Consider the following 16,944-nt stretch of genomic DNA (forward strand, 5'->3'; position numbering starts at 1 on the left):
CTGCCTCTAACTCGCCCTCCCATTGGCTTCCCTCCGCCTGGCGCCCCGCCTCAGTCCGGAGGACCCGGCCCGCCCTCCCATTGGCCTCGCACCGCCTAATGCCCCGCCTTCGCCCCTGCCGGCCCTCCCATTGGCCTCGTGCCGTCTAGCGCCCCGCCCTCACCCCGCCCGCTTCCCATTGGCCTCGCGCCGCCTGGCGCCCCGCCCATTTCGTGGGCCCTTCTCCCCGCCCAGTCCGGCTCGCAGCTCCGCTGCGGGTTCCTGCGGGCGTTCCTCGGTCTCGGCCTTCTTCCTTCCCTCCCTGAGTGCTGCTCCTCTTCCTCTCCTTTTCTGCATGTCTCTCCTTTTTCTGATCTCCTCCGGTCCCGGGAGCCCGAGAGCCCTTGCCCTGCTGCACCCCGCGGCCCGAGTTGGGCCCCAGGTGCCGGCCGCCTGCGCTCCACCTGTCCCGGGGCTCCCTGCAACCTTCCCACCGCTCCCCGAACCTGACCCCCTCCGTGCTTCGCTTCTCGGTTTTCTTTCTTCCTTGAAATAAGCGACAGCGAATCCGTTCTCCAGGTTTTCTCATGTGTTCAGTCTGCGAGGCTTCTCCCTTTCTCCACCCTGCGCCTCGGTTTCTCCCCCGCTTCCCCGCCCTCCCTAAACTCAGCCAAGTGGAACAGATCTCCCAGCCTAACAAGGCAGAGAGCGAGGATAAAAATGATAAATGTCAATATCAACATTTTTATTGCTTTAGGTTTTTGAAATGGAAAATTAGCTGGAATGCCCAGATCAACCCAGACCTAGGATCAAGATGGAGTTTCTTAAAGTACCAAGTGAGACTCCAGTGACAAAAGTCGATTATCCCAGCAATATAATAAGCTTTGCCTGGGGAATCTATTTCTACTTTGTTTATGCAGTATGTTCTACCACTTAAAATTTCTATGGTTTTTTTTTTTTGAGCTCATTTTGTAAATGGTTGCTCTTGAATGTAAGGATAAATTGACTGATGAAGCTGAGGTTTGGAGCTAATCCGCGCAAAAGGCATTTGGCATCAAACACGAGAAACCCTTGGTTATTCAAATGAGGAAACTCCAGTAACTTTCCCAGGGTCTTTAAAGTGGGAGACCCCAAACATGAACCCAGGTCAGACTCCAGAGGTCCACCGGGACGACCCATTATGACTCATTTAATATATCCAGCTGCCTTCCTGCCTATCGTGAGGGTCTTAACAGAGCTCCCCACCAGGGCCTTCAAGGCCTACCTTATAGGATCCCTGCCTTACAGAAGCAGCTTCTTTCTGCCAAGACCATTTGGCCAGAGGGTCTTTGCACTTGAATTTCTTTAGATTTCTCACCTAGCTTAGCTTATCTCTCACCTTGGCGAGGCATCCATCTTGCTTGCTTTCTCTCTCTCTTTCTTCCTTCCTTTTTTTTTTTTTGAGACAGGTCTCACTCTGTTGCCCAGTGCAGTAGTGCAATCTTGGCAGACTGCAGCCTCAACCTCCCGGGCTCAGAACTTCGGCCTCCCAAGTAGCAGGGACTACAGGTATGCACTACCACACCTGGCCAATTTTTAAATTTAACTTAATTTATTTTGACACGGAATCTCGCTCTTTTGCCCAGGCTGGTGTGCAGTGGTGAGATCTTGGCTCACTGCAACCTCTGCCTCTTGGTTTCAAGTGATTCTCCTGTTTTAGCCTCGCAGGTAGCTGGGATTACAGATGCCTACCACCGTGCCCAGCTAATTTTTATATTTTTAGTGGAGACAAGGTTTCACCATGTTGGCCAGGCTGGTCTCGAACTCCTGACCTCAGGTGATCCACTCACCTTGGCCTCCCAAAGTGCTGGGATGATTACAGGCATGAGCCACCGTGCCCAGCAGATTTATTTATTTATTTATTTATTTATTGTATTTTTGTAATTTATTTATTGTATTTTCACGATGTGAAACCCCAGGCTGGTCTCAAACTCCTAGGCTCAAGTGATCTGCCCACCTCAGGTTCCCAAAAGTGTTTGGATTACAGGTGTGAGCCACCTTGCCTTGGGGAGGCATTTCTGACACTGTAAAGTACTTTTCCCTGCTCCCTATCATATCACCCTGTTTTCCTCACAGCCCTTGGCACAGTCTGAAATCATTTTGTTTACTTACTTGTTATGGTCTGTTCCCTTCTCCTTCCTCCCACCATTAAGATGTGAGCTGCTGGACGCAGGGGCCTTTTTGATGTTTTTTTCAGAACTGTATCTCCAGGGCACAGGGTAGGTGATCAACAAATCTTTCATGAATAAATGAACCCGGTACATTTGCTGTGACAACCAGGGAGGGACTAACCAAACTGTCCTTCCCTTTGGATTCTGCCAAAATTGTATAGATACACCTATAAGTAAGAGTTGGGAAAATAGCTATTCTCTTTTTAAGTATTTTGTGTTTCTTTGTTTTGCTTTATTTCCTGCAATTTTTGAAAACAAATTAGTAGCAACTTTAATTTGTAACAAAAGGATTAAATAAATATCCTCCCCCTCTTTTTTTTTTTTTTTTTTTAATGCTGCTATTTTTTGACAAGGAGACTGGGAAGGTCACTGTGTTGTCCTGTCCACTTTTTTTTTCCAGCTGTTCACAGAATGTAGCCACTAGCCTTGCCCTCACGCTGGCCCCAGGTGGGCAGATACTTGGCAGGAAGCCCCTTCCTCCAGAGCAGTCTCAGAGGCTCTCTGCTTGGCAGAGGTTTAGAGTGGAGGAAGGGAAGGAGTCCTGGTTCAGTGCGACCACCCCTGGGCTCAGCTGCGGCCCTTGCAGTGCTTCACTGTCATGCCCTCAGGGCAAAAAAGCAGAACAGAAGGAGGCCTCTCCTACCCTCATCCTTCCTCCCCCTCAAACATACTTCTGGGTTCTATTCATCAGCTAGATCACAGTCTGATTTTTATCTGGAATCTTTGTACATGGGGCCCTCTGTACATGCTGAGGCCAAGAGGACCCTAGGTCAGTTGCTAGAGACTTGTAATTTAGGCCTAACTGCCCCCAGTAGGTAGCGTATGCTGGGCGAGGTCTAGTAACCTCTCTGGGTCTCAGTGACCTCATCTGTCTTTCCCTATGTTGTTTGTTCACAGTTTTAAGGATACAGTGTAGACATCTCAGATTTTAGCTACTAAAAATTACCAGTTTCAAACAAGAATCCTCAGCTTCCCCTCCGGGCCACAGAGAGGCTGCCAGTGGCAGTAGAAGCCAGTGCTTCCTAATGTATGTCCAGTGGGAGAGAGTGGACTTCTGGTCCTGCATTCCAGGCCAGAGCCCCCAACTCACCCAATGACCATGGCCAGAAGAGTGGAAAATGTCCATCAGAGGACATCCCTGGAGCAGGGGTGGTGTCAGCTTCTCCATTAAGAGTGTATGTAACTGAAATCTCAATACATTTAGGCAGTGGGGTGGAGGACGATGCTGAGTAGGTATTCAGCAATGCCCTGGCTGATCGTGGTGACTCACACCTGTAATCCCAGCACTTTGGGAAGCTAAGGCAGGCAGATCACCTGAGGTCAGGAGTTCGAGACCAGCCTGACTAACATGGTGAAAAACCCCATCTCTGCTAAAAATACAAAATACAAAATTAGCCAGGCATGGTGGCCCATGCCTGTAATCCCAGCTACTTGGGAGGCTGTGGCAGCAAAATTGCTTGAACCCGATAAGCAGAGGTTGCAGTGAGCCAAGATCGTGCCACTACACTCCAGCCTGGGCAACAAGAGTGAAACTATGTCTCAAAAAAATTAAATAAGATAAAAAACAATGGCTTGTAAGTAACTAGCACAGTGCAGGGCACATCGCACAGCTGACGTTAGCCATTACTATTGGCAGCAAAGATAACACGATGTGGGAGAATCAGCCTGGCACCAAGTCATTCTCTCAGCTCCCTAACTGCTACTAACTACTAGCTTAGTGATTTCAGACAAATTATGGAAATGATACAATTTTAGAAGTGGAAGAGCTGGGCGCAGTGGCTCATGCCTTTAATCCTAGCACTTTGGGAGACCGAGGTGGGTGGATCACCTGAGGTCAGGAGTTCAAGACCAGCCTGGCCAACGTGGTGAAACCCCATCTTTATTAAATTTAAAAATAAATAAATAAAAAATAAGTGGAAGAGTTCTTAGAGGTCACAGGGCTCAATCCTTCACTGGACAGACTTGGAAACTGATACCCAGAGACATCAGTCTGAGTCCCTCAGTTTCTTTCTTTGTGAAGTGAGGCTAATACTACTGGTCATGTCTACCCTTGATGTTATTATGAGGATCAAATGATGTAATGTGTATGTACAAGGCTTGGAAATTTTTTTATTTTTTGAGATAGAGTCTCACTTCTATTGCGCAGGCTGGAGTGCCGTGGTGTGGTGTGATCTCGGCTCACCGCAGCCTCCACCTCCTAGGTTCAAGCAATTCTCCTTCCTCAGCCTCCCAGGTAGCTGAGATTACAGGCATGCGCCACCACGCCTGGGTAATTTTTGTATTTTTAGTAGAGATGGGTTTTCGCCATGTTGGCCAGGCTGGTCTCAAACTCCCAGTCTCAGGTGATCTGCCCGCCTTGGCCTCCCAAAGTGCTAGGATTACAGGCGTGAGCCACCATGCCCAGCCAGAAATGCTGATCCTATGGGGAGCATTTTATTTGTGTTGTTGTTATTGTAGTAATTATGCCTCATTAAGGGGAGAAATGGAGAGTGCCTTCAAAGGATAAGCTTACTTGGTTCAAAATGAATAATAGCACTTGAGAAAGAATGTGTGGTATGTATGTGTGTGTTCATCTTCTTGTTAAAGTGAGCAGGGTATAGTCGAGGCGTGGCCCTTCCTGTACCTTTAAGGAGAGGCATAGGGAATGGTTCTCTTTATTTTATTTTTTTATTTTTGGGCTCTAGTACTTACCAAGGAATGGTTCTTAGGATGAAAGAGATTGGTGTGGTAGTTGGTTATAAATGAAGTGTCCCGGGATGGTGGCGTCGGTAAAAAGTAAATAAATAAATAAATGAAGCGTCTCTCCTATTTTTTAGACAGAGTCTTGCTCTGTTGCCAGGTGCCAGGCAGCTGGAGTGCAGTGGCACAATCTCGGCTAACTGCAACCTCTGCCTCCTAGGTTCAAGCAATTCTCCTGCCTCAGCCTCCTGGGTAGCTGGGACTACAGGCACATGCCACCATGCCCAGCTAATTTTTTTTGTATTTTTAGTAGAGGCGGGGTTTCACCATGTTGGCCAGGATGGTCTCGATCTCTTGACCTCGTGATCCGCCTGCCTCGGCCTCCCAAAGTGCTGGGATTACAGGCTTGAGCCACCGCGCCCAGCTGAAGTGTCTCTCCTTGACTGACATTTGAGGAGAGTTGCTGCCCTGAGAGGGCAAGTCATGTCCTAGGAAGAGGCAGCCAGTTAGTGAGAAATCACATTAGGGCATTCTTTGTGTTGCTATAAAGAAATACCTGAGACTGGGTAATTTATAAAGAAAAGAAGTTGGCGGGGCATGGTGGCTCACACCTGTAATCCCAGCACTTTGGGAAGCCGAGGCGGGTGGATCACCTGAGGTCAGGAGTTCAAGACCAGCCTGGCCAACATGGTAAAACCCCATCTCTAATATTAAAAAAAAGAAAGAAAGAAAAGAAAAGAGGTTTAGGCCAGGCACAGTGGCTAATGCCTGTAATTCTAACACTTTGAGAGGCCAAGGTGGGAAGATCACCTGAGGTCAGGAGTTTGAGACCAGCCTGATCAACATGGTGAAATCCCATCTCTACTAAAAATACAAAAATTAGCTGGGAGTGGTGGTGCATGACTGTGGTTCCAGCTACTCAAGAGGCTGACTTAGTAGAATCGCTTGAGCTCGGGAGACAGACGTTGCAGTGAGCCAAGATCATGCCACTGCACTCCAGCCTGGGCATCAGAATGAGACTGTCTCAAAAAAACAAAAAAAGGTCTGGCACAGTGGCTCATGCATGGTGGCTCCCAGCACTTTGGGAGGCCGAGGTGGGCGGATCATGAGGTCAGGAGATCGAGAGTATCTTGGCCAACATGGTGAAACCATGTCTCTACTAAAATAAAAAAAAATTAGCTGGGCATGGTGGCACGCACCTATAGTCCTAGCTACTTGAGAGACTGAGGCAGGAGAATCACTTGAACACAGGAGGCGGAAGTTGCAGTGAGCCGAGATCGAGCCATTGTACTCCAGCCTTAGCGACACAATCTTCTCAAAAAAAAAAAAAAAAAGAAAGAAAGAAAGAAAAAGGAAAAAAGAGGTTTAATTGGCTCATGGTTCTGCAGGCTCTGCAGAAAGCATGACAGCAGCATCTGTTGGCTTCTGGGGAGGCCTCAGGCAGCTTTTACTCATGGTAGAAGGAGAGGCTGGAGCATGGATGGGGGAGGTGCCATGCACTTTACAGCAAGCAGATCTCCTGAGAACTCATTGGCTCTCCAAGCCATGAGGGATCCATTCCCATGACCCAAGCACCTCCCACCAGGCCCCACCTCCAACACTGGGGGTTACATTTCAACATGAGATTTGGTCGGGGACAAATATCCAAACTATATCAGTAATTGTTTTTATGTTCTTAACTTTAATTTCTTTTTTTTTTTTCCCCAGATGTCTCAATTTGTTGCCCAGGCTGGGGTGCAATGGTGCTATCTTGGATCACTGCAACTTCTACCTCCTGGGGTCAAGCGATCCTCCCACCTCAGCCTCCTGAATAGCTGGGACCACAGGCATGCACCACAACACCAGGTAAATCAGTAGTTTTATGTTTATATTATTCCACCCTCTGTGGGTTCAGGTCCTTTGAAAAATAGGTGCCAGGAAGATTCTCATACAAGAGATTATGGGAGAAACACCAATGAGAGAAAAAAGTAGAGGGAGAAATGAGGAAAATTTTTTTTTTTTTTGAGATGGAGTCTTACTCTGTCACCCAGGCTGGAGTACAGTGGCAAGATCTTGTGTTGGAAACAGGTTTATAACGTCGGGAAGAATCCACACCGAGACAGTGGATGGCTCAGCAAGGCCAGCTCACCTCCTGCGGGAAGCGGGCAGCTCACCGGCAGGCTTGCCAGGAGCGCACACCTGAGCAAGGAGACAGGGACATTTGTAACTTTCATAACCTGACGCAGTCACCCCACTGCTGTGTCCAGTTTCCATTGGCCGGAACGGGACCTCACATTCTATGCTTGACCCGATTGGCTAAAAGCTTGTTGGTAATTTCCTGAACAGATAAGGGGAAAGAAGACATGGAAGAAGAGGAAGCTAGTCAGGAGAAGGTCAGGAGGGTTTCCAAATGAGGAATGGCATGCACCAGGTTTTGGAGCTTGCCCCATTCTGGTCAGACATGCTGGAGTGAGTCAAGGTAGCTGATTTAGAGAATATAGATATGTGGGTATTTGATTATGCTAATAGTGGATAATGGCCATAGAGCAAGAGAGTGTAACTCCTTATAATGTAATCTAACATATAACTTTTGAGGAATAACTTTCCCATCTCTCACCACAACCTCTGTCTCCCAGCTTCAAGCAATTCTCCTGGCTCAGCCTCCTGAGTCGCTGGGATGACAAGCATCCGCCACCATGCCCAGCTAATTTTTGTATTTTTAGTAGAGATGGGGTTTCACCATGTTGGCCAGGCTGGTCTCCAACTCCTAACCTCAGGTGATCTGCCCTCCTCCGCCTCCCAAAGTGCAGGGATTACAGGGGTGAGCCACCTTGCCCAGCCAGAATGAGGAAATTTGGCTCCTCCCCTGCCCCCGGAAGGAAAAGGGAACAGAGTAAGGGGGTTCCAGACTGCAATGCAGCTCGGAGATGCTTTTGGCCAGGCTGACCCAAGTCCCCATTAGAATCTGGCAGGAACTGACCTTATCCCATAGTCACTGGCTGGGGACAGCCCTCAGGAAGCACAACCTTGTTGTAAGTTCGGTGGTGGTAGATTCAGAGGATAGCCGCTGAGGTTGTCAGTCAGTGACACCTGCAGCAGGAGATCTGAGCAGGGTCTTTGCAAAATTGCCATCATGCCACCGGTTTCAAAACAGCTCCATTCATCCAGGGTCTGACCATCCAGGACATTTCTGTTACTGTGGCAAACAGAATCATGTGACCCTTGTCTTCTCCAGCCATCTTCCATGTAATTGTTCATGTTTCAAAATGGCGAGTTTGTCTGATCGAGACTCCTTGCCTGCTGACCAAGTTGAATTCTGGTTGCTGGGTAATTCTTTACATGGGTTGGCACTTAATAAATGTTCAAGTTGCAACAATAAACCCAACTGCACCCTTGGGTTTATTGACTTGAAATGTAAATAGTTACTTCCAGAACTCCACTGTTTCTATGCAGAATGAGAGGAGATTTTTAGCATTCAGCACTCTTGGAAGCTAATCATTTCGATAAGTCTAAAAAAGGAAAGTTTATGAGTATTCACTAGATAAAAGAAGAAAATTTTATTAAAAGCTGAAGTGCTTATTAGAGAGAGAAAAAAAATGAAAGAAGAGAAGTTTAAGAAAATCCAGGGCTGGGTGTTGTGGCTCTCACCTGTAGCACTTTGGGATGCCAAGGCGGTGGATCACTTGAGGTCAGGAGTTTGAAACCAGCCTGCGTTTCATCTCTATTTAAAATACAAAAATTGGCTGGGCATGGTGGCATGCACTTGTAGTCCTACTGGGCAGGCTGAGGTTTCAGTTACCCAAGATTGCGCCACTGCACTCCAGCCTGGGTGACAGAGCAAGACTCCATCTCAAAAGAAAAAGAAAATCCAAATCTCAGGGAGAAAATAGATATTTATCCTCCTGAAACTACCACGAAAAATACATTTATCTAAGATGGAAAAAAATGAGGCTGTGCAGGCATTTCAGAGCCATAGATAAAGTAAAAGGCAGACAAAATCAATTACTCACTGTAATGAAAACCAAGAGAAATTGATGTAAAACTAGAGACCATGGGCATAGATATAAGAAAATGGCTAAGAAACAATTAGAGTTTTGAAATAAACTGGTGAAGAAATGAAGAATATACAGAAAATAAATATGGCATGGAGGAGAAAAAGCAAATATACCTAGAGAATTTGCAAGATAACAGAAAATGAAGTAAAAGGTGACAAAAAGGGAAATAGGACTATTTTCTTTGATTAAATATTTATTGCATTAATATTTCTGTATTTAAATCATTGATGAAATTCTCATTCTGTACTAAATAGTGCTGAAGATAGCAGTGGGCAAAAGAAAAATCCACACAAAAATAGGAAAGCTTAGCTTCTGAGTGTGACTTTAGAACATTAGACTTTGGTCAGGTGTGGAGGCTCACACCTGTAATTCCAGCACTTTGGGAGGCCGAGGTGGGAGGATCACTTGAGGTAAAGAGTTCGAGACCAATCTGGCCAGCATGGTGAAATCTTGTCTCTACTAAAAAGAATACAAAAATTAGTCGAGCGTGGAGGCACTCACCTGTAATCCAAGCTACTTGGCAGGCTGAGGCAGGCAGGAGAATCGCGTGAACTGGGAGGCTGAGGTTGCAGTGAGTAGAGATGATGCCACTGCACTCTAGCAATGGTGACAGAGTGAGACTTTATCTAAAAAAAAAAAAAAAAAAAAAAAATTGGTTCGATTCATTCACACACAAAAAAGTCAGACTTTATAGATTGTATCTTTGTCGTATGATGCTGAACATCTGAATTAAGACTTTAAATTTCGGCTGGGCATGGTGGCTCAGGCCTGTAATGATGTATCTTTGTCATATGATGCTGAACATCTGAATTAAGACTTTAAATTTCGTCTGGGCATGGTGGCTCAAGCACTTTGGAGGCCAAGGCGGGTAGATCACCTGAGATCGGGAGTTCAAGACCAGCCCGACCAACATGGTGAAACTCCGTCTTTAAAAAAAAAAAAAAAAAAAAATTAAAACCCACTTTATCAATTGGAAACCGAAAAAAAAAAACCTAAAAAAAAAAGACTTTAAATTTCAGTAACATTTAGGTATATTTTGAAATGTTTCCTATTTAGTTTTAGGAATTAAGGCAAGTATAGATTCTTTTCAAAATCTAATGTAGAAAACATCACAAGTAGTTTTGGAAACTGTTTTCACTTGAAACGATATTTGAATCTTGGTTCATGGATTGTTATGCCTCTTATAAATAAAACTATGCCAGCGGGTCATGTGGCTCATGCCTGTAATCCCAGCAGTTTGGGAAGCCGAGACAGGTGGATCACCTGTGGTCAGGAGTTTGAGACCAGCCTGGCCAACATAGTGAAACCCTGTCTCTACGGAAAATTAAAAAAAAAAATTAGCTGGGTGTGGTGGCCAGTGCCTGTAATCCCAGCTACTTGGGAGGCTGAGGCCGGAGAATTGCTTGAACTTGGGAGGTGGAGGCTGTCGTGAGCCAAGATTGTGCCACTGTACTCCAGCCTGGGTGACAGAGCAAGACTCTGTCTCCTCCGCAAAAAAACAAACAACAAAAAAAAAACAGTAATAAAATTGACATAGAAGTAGGTTTGCAATCAAAATGACTAGGAATGAAATATGAAATACAATATTTTGCACCTACATAGGGAAATCTGAGATTGGCTGATAGAACTTGTTCTCTTCTGTAGGGATAATACTAGTCCAGAACTTAGGGTGCCTGCCAAGAGGGAAGCAGTCACAGTGTGGCGGGGGGTGCTCTGGAATGCTAGGGTTCTGGAGTCCATGGACACAGGAGGCAGAGGACATGTGTCAAGACGTTTTAAGAAATGAAGCAGGGCATGGTGTCTCATGCCTGCAATCCCAGCATTTTGGGAGGCTGAGTTGGGTGGATCACTTGAGGTCAGGAGTTCAAGACAAGCCTGACCAACGTGAAGAAATCCCAACTCTACTAAAAATACAAAATTAGGGCCGGGCATGGTAGTTCACTCCCATGAGCCCAGCACTTTGGGAGGCCGAGGCGGGCAGATCACAAAGTCAAGAGATTGAGACCATCCTGGCCAACATGGTGAAACTGTGTGTCTACTAAAAATACAAAAATTAGCTGGGCATGTTGGTGCACGCCTGTAATCTCAGCTACTCTAGAGGCTGAGGCAGGAGAATTGCTTAAACCCAGGAGGCAGAGGTTACAGTGAGCCAAGATCGCACCACTGCATTCCAGCTTGGGCAACAGAGCCAGACTCTGTTTGAGGGGGTTGGGGAGTAATGAAATGAAGGTTGATCTGGATATGAACAAATTTTCACTACAGAGAGGAATATGTCCCTTGAACTCGCTGGGATCCACCTTTCCTTTCTGATGCATTCTGTGAGTTAGAAGAAAACTTCTGAAGAGCCATTGTTTTCACCCTGTCTAACGTATAAAATTGCTTCTCAAACATGTGCCGCATTGCTAAAGATTACCATTATTTTGCTAACCAGAGTCTGGTCTCTCTTACGTGGCTCTGCAATTACTAGTGTCAAAACCTGTTGGTAATACCCAGAGGACAGTGTCTGAGGTCCTTATTCAATATTCACATTTGGCCGGGCGCAGTGGCTCACACCTGTAATCTCAGCACTTTGGGAGGCAGAGGTGGGTGGATCACCTGAGGTCAGGAGTTCGAGGCCAGCCTGGTCAACATAGTGAAAACCCCATCTCTATTAAAACTACAAAAATGAGCCGGGTATGGTGGCAGATTCCTGTAATCGCAGCTACTCAGGAGGCTGAGACAGGAGAATCGCTTGAACCCAGGAGGTGGAGGTTGCAGTGAGCCAACATTGTGCCACTGCACTCCAGCCTAGGTGAAAGAGCAACTCCATACCCTACCTCAAAAACAAGTCTGGGCGCGATGGCTCACTCCTGTAATCCCAAAACTTTGGGAGGCCGAGGTGGGCGGATCACCTGAGGTCAGGAGTTTGAGACCAGCCTGACTAACATGGAGAAACCCCATCTTGGCCAGGCATAGTGGCTCATGCCTATAATGCAAGCACTTTGGAGACCAAGGCGAGTGGATCACCTGAGGTTGGGAGTTCAAGACCAGCCTGACCAATATGGTGAAACCCAGTCTTTAAAAAAAAGAAAGAAAGAAAGAAAGAAACCCCATCTCTACTAAAAATACAAAATTAGCTGGGTATGGTGGCACATACCTGTAATCCCAGCTACCTCAGGAGGCTGAGGCAGGGGAATTGTTTGAACCTGGGAGGAAGAGGTTGCAGTAAACTGAGATCACGCCATTACACTCCAGCCTAGGCAACAAAAGTGAAACTCCATCTCACAAAAAAAGAAAAATTCACATTTGTAGATACAAGAGTTTAAATTCTTTTTTGATATGGAGTCTCATTCTGTTGCCCAGGCTGGAGTACAGTGGCATGGTCTCAACTCACTGCAACCTCCGCCTCCCAGGCTGAAGTGATTCTCCTGCCTCAGCCTCCTGAGCAGCTGGGATTACAGGCACCCACCACCATGCCAGGCTAATTTTTGTATTTTAAGTAGAGACAGGGTTTCACCGTGTTGGCCAGTCGGGTCTTGAACTCCTGACCTCAGGTTATCCACCTGCCTCAGCCTCCCTCAGTGCTGGGATTTCAGGTGTGAGCCACTGCATCTGGCTGAAAGTTTAAATTCTTTTTTTTTTTTTTTTTTTTTTGAGACAGAGTTTCGCTCTTGTTACCCAGGCTGGAGTGGAATGGCGCGATCTCGGCTCACCGCAACCTCCGCCTCCTCGGTTCAGGCAATTCTCCAGTCTCAGCCTCCTGAGTAGCTGGGATTACAGGCACGCACCACCATACCCAGCTAACTTTTTATATTTTTAGTAGAGACGGGGTTTCACCTTGTTGACCAGGATGGTCTCGATCTCTTGACCTCGTGATCCACCCGCCTCGGCCTCCCGAAGTGCTGGGATTACAGGCTTGAGCCACCGCGCCCGGCTAGTATTTCTATTTCTAGCCTCCTCTCTGCCTGATGGCAAAATATCTAGTCAATTCCAGGTAAATTTTGACTTTTCATGACTTTTCCTGATTAGGTCAAACCTCAACCAAGCTCTCTCTTGATCTCCTCGTCTACCTCCTTCTCTCATCACCCCACGACTACCTTCCAGTCTACAGGCTAATGCAGCATCTTGGTGTCCTGTGCTCTCAGGTCCTTTTCTGTCTTCCTCAAGCCTCAGCTAAAGTTTATAATCCTGCCTCTTCTCAGGATCTTGAAATGCCCTAAGGTTCAGGGGCTATGTCTGCAAATACCTGACACCCATTGCTGGGACATGGGGGCCTGGCTGCTCTCTGAGGCTGCTCAGCAAGGTAGAGCATCCCCTCGACTGCCTGGGGCCCATCTCCGCCCGAGGCCACGGCCATTCCTGCTCTACCACTCTGCTGTCCTGTTGGCACTCGGAACTCCTCGGGGCCCCAGGGTTCCAGCTTGGAAGCAGAGAATCTCCTCTGTTCTCAGAGCCCTCAAAGTTTGCTGGGGATGCTATTATCCTTTCCACCATCTTACTCCCTGGAACCCAGGGGGAGGTGAGTAGACTCCCTCTCAGAGATTCTACCACCATCTCCCTCATGCTCACCCTAACCTTCTTCTTCTTCCTCCCCAGTTAGCCTGCAGCAGGGGCCAGGGGGACGCTTGATGTTTCAGGGGAAAAGGTGACTCAGCTACTTTAGGAATATCTGTCATACCTCTCTACTGGAGGTTTGACATTTTAGCGCAACAGGGACAGCTTCCCTTTCGGCAGTGGCGCCCTTTCCACTAAGTACAAGGGAAAATTTGCAACAAATCACATGGGAAGTAGCCCATCAGTTAATATCAGTTAATGCTTAAGTGTTGATCCCTCACATGCATGGCTCGCATCATCGATAGCTGCTATTCCAGCAAGGTTCAGGTAGAAACGGGAGTGGTTTGGCCAACCTTAACCAAGTCCGTTCTTGATCTCCTCCTTCACCTCCTTCTCTCATTACCCCACGATTGGCCTCCGGTCCACTGCTGATGCAGCATCTTGGTGCAAACACAGCACAAGCCAGTCTTTTCACATTTGTTTTGCTTATTTACAGATCAAATGGCTGGGACCTCAAGCCTTGATATTCTCCTTCCCTACCATTCAGATGCCCCGGTTTTGACGTTTCTGTGTTTGCTCCTCTGTTGAATCTCCGCTTTCTCTCTCTCTCTGCCTCTGCACTACATAGCCTTCAGGTTTGTAGGCCTGGAAGGCAGAGTTCAGAAAAGAGTGCTGTAGCTCACTATAATCCCAGTACTTTGGGAGGCCAAGGCGGGTGGATCGCTTGAGGCCAGGAGTTCCAGGCCAGCCTGGCCAACATGGCAAAAGCCTGTCTCTACTGAAAATACAAAAATTAGCTGGGTGTGGTGGCGGGTGCCTATAACCCCAGCTACTCGGGAGGCTGAGGCAGGAGAATCCCTTGAACTCAGGACCAAGGTTGCAGTGAGCCAGGATCACACCTCTACACTCCAGCCTGAGGGACACAGCAAGACTCCATCTCAAAACAAACAAACAACACTATTGAGAAATAACTCAGTTTACAGGCAGGGCATGGTGGCTCACACATGTAATCCAAGCACTTTGGAGGCCAAGGTGGGTGGATCACCTGAGGTCGGGAGTTCAAGACCAGCCTGACCAACATGGTGAAACCCCATCTTTAAAAAAACAAAAAACAGGCCAGGCACGGTGGCTCACGCTTGTAATCCCAGCACTTTGGGAGGCTGAGGTGGGCGGATCACCTGAGGTCAGGAGTTCGAGACCAGCCTGACCAATATGGTGAAACCCCCATCTTAAAAAAACAAACAAACAAAAATAAATAAGAGAAACAACTCAGTGTACATGAGAAGAGGCTGGCCTATGCAGAGAAAGGATTGGCAAACTAGGACAACTCTTTTCTGTTTGGTTTTCAATCTTCTCTTCGCAGTTCTTTTTAAGGTTTGGAATCAATACCTTTTTATCTTCATCAGAATGTAGATTGAAGTCTTTTTTTTTCCCTTGAGAAAGGGTCTCACAGTCTGTCACCCAGATTGGAGTGCAGTGGCCCAATCACTGTTCACTGCAGCCCCACCTTAGCCCCCCAAGTAGCTGGGACTATAGGTGTGCACCACCATGCTTACTTTTTATTTTTTAATTCATTGTGATGGTGATTTTAAGAAGGAGTCTTGCTCTGTTGCCCAAGCTGAAGTGCAGTGGCATGATCTCAGCTCACTGCAGTCTTTGCCTCCTGGGTTCAAGCGATTCTCCCGAGTAGGTGGCACTACAGGTGCATGCCACCACACTTGGCTAATTTTTAACTTTTTTAGTAGAAAAGGATTATCACTGTGTTGTCCAGGCTCATCTTGGAACTCCTGACTTCAAGCGATCCACCTGCCTTGGCCTCCCAAAGTGCTGGGATTGCAGGCGTGAGCCACCATGACTGGCCTACATACAGCCTAAATGCATGAGCAGCTCCCACTCAGTCTCAGCCTCCACTTTTCGAGTCAGACTCTCATCTCCTTCCCTTCTCAGGACTCAGTTCTCATTTTCTTCCCCTGTTTTCTCCGGGTTGTGACTATTGCTCTCTGCTTGCTAGATCCACGTGGAGCACAGTAAAGCAGCGTCACAAAGCTGGATGGGATCTGGGATGAGTCCACCAGCTACAAGTTCTTACAGGAAATGTGCTCCAGGAATTGTCATTTCTGAAATTCAACTGCGTTTGGAATTGAAGCAAGCAGCTCATCTTGGAAGAGAAATATGTAGCCAACCCCAAAGCCAAAGCCTTTGGAGTCTGAGACCTAGCGTGCTAGGAGACCTTGACCCTATTACCTCAGAAGAAGAATCTGGATTTGACCAAATTGAGGTCAAATTCTGATCAACTTCTCCATAGTCAGTAGGAGAAACAACAACAACAACAACTTGCTGTTTGAGTTACATGTTTTAGCAAATGAAGAGGATACCGAGGCTGGGCGCGGTGGCTCATGCCTGTAATTCCAACACTTTGGGAGGCCAAGGTGGGTGAATCATTTTACGTCAGCGGTTCAAGACCAGCCTGGTCAACATGGTGAAACCCCATCTCTATTAAAAATTCAAAAAAAAATGAGCCAGGCATGGTGACGGGTGCCAGTAGTCCCAGCTATTCGGGAGGCTGAGGCAGGAGACTCACTTGAACCTGGGAGGTAGAGGTTGCAGTGAGCCAAGATTGTGCCATTGTACTCCAGCCTGGCTGACTGAGTAAGACTGTCTCAAAAAAAAAAAAAAAAAAAAAAAAAAAAAGACAAAAGACGACATTAAAGAGGATACTTAGAGTCTAGGCATAACAAAGGTGTAGCAAATTGGGTTGGGGCATAGCAGCTCAGGCCTGTAAATCCCAGTACTTTTGGAGGCTGAGGTGGGTGGATCACCTGAGGTCCAGAGTTTGAGACCAGCCTGGTCAACATGGCGAAACCCCATCTCTGCTAAAAATATAAAAATAGCCGGGTCTGGTAGTGGGCACCTGTAGTCCCAACTATTCAGGAGGCTATGGCAGGAGAATCACTCGGGCCCGGGAGGTGGAGGTTGCAGTGATCTGAGATCACACCATGGTACTCCAACCTGGCAACCCAAGTCACTGCACCTGGGCAACACAGCAAGCCTCTGTCTCAAAAAATAAATAAGTAAAAAAAATTTTTTTTGCTGTGTTGCAACTAATATACATGCTATAAGGTAATGGTTTCTTTCTTCTTTTTCTTTTTCTTTTTTTGAGACGGAGTCTCGCTCTGTCATCCAGGCTGGAGTGCAGTGGTGCAATCTCGGCTCAATGCAAACTCTGCCCCCTGGGTTCAAGTGATTCTCCTGCCTCAGCCTCCTGAGTAGCTGGGACTGCAGGCGCACACCACCACGCCCAGCTAATTTTTGCATTTTTAGTAGAGACCAGATTAAGCCACATTGGCCAGGATGATTTGGATCTCCTGACCTCGTGATCCACCACCTCCCAAAGTGCTGGAGTTACAGGCGTGAGCCACCATGCTAGGCCTAGGTTCTGATCATTTTTTTTTTTTTTTTTTTGAGACGGAGTTTCGCTCTTGTTACCCAGGCTGGAGTGCAATAGCGCG

At 47.0% G+C, this 16,944-nt stretch overlaps 1 long non-coding RNA gene across 1 annotated transcript; it reads left to right on the plus strand.

Annotated features, from left to right (window-relative positions):
• Nucleotides 1-247: 247 nt before the first annotated feature.
• LOC141580000 (uncharacterized) lies at nt 248-16,133 on the plus strand. The gene is made up of 3 exons (XR_012511985.1): nt 248-1,527; nt 6,576-6,713; nt 15,447-16,133. It is a non-coding gene; the product is annotated as an uncharacterized LOC141580000 (long non-coding RNA).
• The last annotated feature ends 811 nt before the right edge of the window (nt 16,134-16,944 follow it).

This window comes from Saimiri boliviensis, chromosome 10 (assembly GCF_048565385.1).
Source record: "Saimiri boliviensis isolate mSaiBol1 chromosome 10, mSaiBol1.pri, whole genome shotgun sequence".
Lineage (NCBI taxonomy): Eukaryota > Metazoa > Chordata > Mammalia > Primates > Cebidae > Saimiri > Saimiri boliviensis.